Below are 4,656 nucleotides of genomic sequence, written 5' to 3'. Positions count from 1 at the left end.
ATCCTAATGAACATATAATCACACATATATGCACTCAATTAGACTCAAATGACTAATTGATAATGTTGAAGACATCCTAGACATAATAAACACTTTATATAAGTGTTTTAAGCCTTAAGGATTGCATCTAAGCTATTGTGGGACAGGGTATTTGTGTTTAGGGTTTCCAAAGGACCCTATATGAGAGTTTACTCTCTATAAACCATCACACATGGAGTTTACGGTTGTAAACTCTTGAGTTTATGGCCGTAAACTCCCAAACATGTGTGTTTGGTGTGTTTTGAAGTCCCAAATGCTTTCTAGAATTGTTCTAACTTAGTGGCTAAGTCCTTGGAAGGGTTTAAGGTCTAGAAGTACTCCAATTAGGAGTTTACGGCCTCAAGGCCATTCCCCTTAGAGTTTACGGCCGTAAACTCTAAGTATGGTGGGTTTTTGTTGCTTTCAAGCCTCTTGCACTTGTAGGATATGTTCTAGACTTTTATTCCTAGCATATGAAGGCATTAGGCACACCTTAGTGCCCTTTTTAGGAGTTTTACGGCCCAAGAACCATGTCTTGGCCGTAAACTCACTTGGTTATGTGATTTTGATGTGGTTTGGTCCTTCCATTAAGTGTGTAACAATTTCTTGTAAAGGACTAGGGCTTTAGGTGTCATGAAAACACACTTTTGTCCATTTAAATGGAGTTTACGGCCTAAGATTCTCTTGGGCCGTAAACTCACTTTTTTTTGTGTCATTTGATGTGTTTAAGACCTTATGCTACTTTCTGAAAATAGCCTAGATACAAGCCTTAAGTCGTAGGACAAAACACCATTTAGTGTTAGAATATGGAGTTTACGGCCTAAGAGAGTTCTGGGCCGTAAACTCCCAATCTTGGGTGGATTTTGGCTTGCTTTCTTGTCCCTAACATGCATACATAAACATCTAAGGCCTTATCATAACACAAGTGTCGGTTTTGTCTTCGTTTCGGGAGTTTACCGCTCAAGAACACCTTGGGGTGTAAATTCCTAGATTTCATGTTTTAGCCTTCTAAATCATGTTATAGACACGTATAAAGCTTTCTAACATTACTATAAAGAGTTACTCACATTTTGGTATAAAAACCCAAAGATCCGTCAGAGAGAAAATGGTTTTTCTCTAGTCGGAAATGTGAATAATGAATGATTTTGGTTTAGAAATCTATTTATAGTCCTGAGATATTTTGGCAGAAAATATTTTTATTCCTGAAATGATCCCTAATAAAATAGAGTGTTGGAATAACAGTGTTGCACAAAACCCTAGTGCACCCACTCTCCTGATATTTCCTGAAGTGTAAACCCTGAATTTCTCAAACTTACGCGAAGAGTCTGAAAATTAACTGTGACTGCTAAAACTTCCATTGAAGTGATATTGTTTGTACAGAATGGAAATTTCGGGTTGTCACATCATCCCCCCGTTAGAAGGAATTTCATCCTGAAATTAGAATTTAAGCAAATAATAAATTACAAATAACTAAGCGAAAAGGTGAGGGTATTTCAGTTTCATCTGATCCTCACGTTCCCATGTGAATTCCGGTCTACGCTTTGCGTTCCAGCGCACCTTCACTATCGGGATACGACTCTGTTTTGTTTGCTTGACCTCTCGGTCCATGATCTCTACTGGTTCCTCCACGAAGATGAGGCTCTCATTGATATCGATCTCGTCGAGTGGAATAACAAGAGTCTCATCGGATAGACACTTTTTCAAGTTCGAGACGTGGAAGGTAGGATATACGTTACTGAGTTCTTGTGGTAGATTGAGTTTGTAAGCTACATAGCCGATTCTCGCAAGTATCTCAAAAGGCCCTATGTATCTTGGATTGAGCTTCCTACGCTTTCCAAAGCGTATCAAGCCCTTCCAGGGTGAGACTTTCAGTAGGACTCGGTCGCCCACCTGGAACTCTAACGGTTTCCTACGCTTGTCAGCGTAGCTTTTCTGTCGGTCTCTAGAGGCTTTCAATCGTTCACGAATTTGAACGATCTTCTCTGTTGTTTCCCGAATGATTTCCGGACCCGTGAGAGTGCTTTCGGGAACTCGTCCCTTAGCTAACTGTGTATCACCCACTTCAGCCCAGCACAGAGGGGACCTGCACTTTCGGTCATAGAGGGCCTCGAATGGAGCTGCCTTTATGCTTGTGTGATAACTGTTGTTGTAGGAAAATTCAACTAGGGGTAAATGAGTATCCCAAGCTTTTCCAAAGTCAATCACACATGCACGCAACATATCTTCTAAGGTTTGGATAGTTCTCTCACTTTTCCCGTCGGTCTGTGGATGGTAGGTTGTACTCATGTCCAACCTAGTTCCTAGGGCACTTTGTAATGACTGCCAGAACCTCGAAGTGAATCTACTATCTTAGTTTGAGATGATAGACAAAGGAACACCGTGCATCCTTACAATCTACCTAATGTAAGTTCGGGTGAGTTTCTCCATCTTGTCTATTTCTTTGATCGGTAGGAAGTGTGCAGACTTGGTCAGTCTATCGACGATGACCCATATGGAATCAAGTCCACCCGTCATATTGGGCAACTTGGTTATGAAGTCCATAGTGATCCGCTCCCACTTCCATTATGGTATTTCCGGTTGTTGTAGAAGACCGGAGGGTTTCTGGTATTCGACCTTGACCTTTGCGCACGTAAGGCATTTACTTACGAAGGTAGCAATATCTGCTTTCATGTTAGGCCACCTGTATAGCTTTTTAAGATCCAGATACATCTTATCTGAACCCGGGTGGACGGAATAACGAGTGTTGTGAGCTTCGGTCATGACCAAGTCTCTGAAGCCACCGTGTTTCGGTGTCCAGATCCGATCCATGAAGTATAAGGCTCTGCCACCTTTGACTTCCAAGTTCTTATCCATCCCTCTAAGGGATTCACCAGCCATGTTTTCAGGTTTCAAAGCGTCGAGCTGAGCCTCCTTAATTTGGATGGACAAGTGTGAATGGATAGTTAGAGTCAAAGATTTGACTCTACGACCAGTATATTCTTTCCGACATAGGACGTCAGCTACTACATTGGCTTTACCCGGATGATAACAAATTTCACATTCCTAATCGCTATGTAGCTCGACCCACCGTCGTTGTCTCATGTTGAGCTCTTTCTGGTCGAAAATGTGTTGTAGACTCTTATGGTCCGTAAAGATTGTGCTTTTTGTACCATATAGGTAATGTCGCCAGATCTTCAGAGCAAACACAACTGCTCCTAGTTCAAGATCGTGGGTTATGTAGTTAACCTCACATGTCTTCAGCTGTCTCGGGGCATAGGCGATGACTTTACCTCGCTGCATCAGAACACATCCGAGACCTTGGTTGGATGCATCGCAATAGACAATGAAGTCTTCTATCCCTTCAGAGAGGGATAGTATCGGGGCGGTGCACAAGGCTCGTTTGAGCGTTTGGAACGCTCTTTCTTGTTTCTCTTCCCAGTCAAAGGCCACGCCCTTCTGGATCAGGGTTGTAAGTGGTTTCGCTATGCTGGAAAAGTTCTGAATGAACCTGCGATAGTAGCTAGCGAGACCTAGAAATTGACGAATTTCGGTAGGCGTCTTTGGTGCTGACCAGTTCTCAATGGCTTTGATCTTGGAGGGGTCCACATGTATACCTTCTTCGCTAACCACATGGCCCAAAAATTCGACTCGTCGAATCCAAAATTCGCACTTCGAGAACTTCGCGTAGAGCTTCTCCGCTCGCAAGGTTTCTAAGATTTTACGAAGATGTTGACTATGTTCCTTCTTACTTCGAGAGTAGATGAGTATGTCATCAATGAAGACTATGACGAACTGATCCAAGTAAGGACGACACACCCTATTCATCAGATCCATGAATACTGCAGGTGTGTTAGTTAATCCGAATGGCATCACTACAAACTCGTAGTGCCCATAACGACTTCGGAAGGCTGTTTTGGGAACATCCTCCTCTAACACTCGTAGTTGGTGATATCCAGATCGCAGATCAATCTTTGAGAAGTAGTTGGCTCCTTGAAGTTGATCAAACAAATCGTCTATGCGGGGCAAGGGATAACGATTTTAATGGTAAGTTTGTTGAGCTCTCTATAGTCGATGCACATGCGAAACGATCCATCTTTCTTCTTGACGAACAAGACCGGTGCTCCCCATGGTGAGAAGCTTGGTCGAATGAATCCCTTCTTGAGAAGTTCGTTAAGTTGAGTGGAAAGTTCCTGCATCTCGGCCGGTGCCAAACGATAAGGAGATTTGGCTACTGGGGTAGCTCCTGGCACTGAGTCGATTCTGAACTCGACTTGGCGTTGCGGCGGTAAACCGGGAAGTTCTTCTGGGAATATGTCAGGAAAGTCGCGTACTTCTGGGATTTTCTGGATGTCCTTCAGTTCTTGACTGGTATCAACGACGTGTGCTAGGAATGCATGATATTCCTTTCGCAAGCACTTCTGGGCTTGAATGCACGAAATGATACGAAGGCTCGTACTAGGTTTGTCGGCGTAGATAGTTAAGGTTTCGTTGTTAGGAAGGTTAAGACGAACTGCTTTTTCAAAGCACAAGATGTCAGCGTGAAGAAGACTCAACCAATCCATACCGATGATAACGTCGAAACATTTAATTGTGAGTGGCATGAGATCTATCTTGAAAGTATGGCCATCTAAAGCTAAGGTACAACCTACGTATATGCAG

Source organism: Lactuca saligna, chromosome 3, assembly GCF_052625555.1.
Source record: "Lactuca saligna cultivar CGN05327 chromosome 3, ASM5262555v1, whole genome shotgun sequence".
Taxonomy (NCBI): Eukaryota; Viridiplantae; Streptophyta; class Magnoliopsida; order Asterales; family Asteraceae; genus Lactuca; species Lactuca saligna.
The sequence above is the reverse complement of the archived record's forward strand: the minus strand, read 5'-3'. Positions refer to the sequence as shown.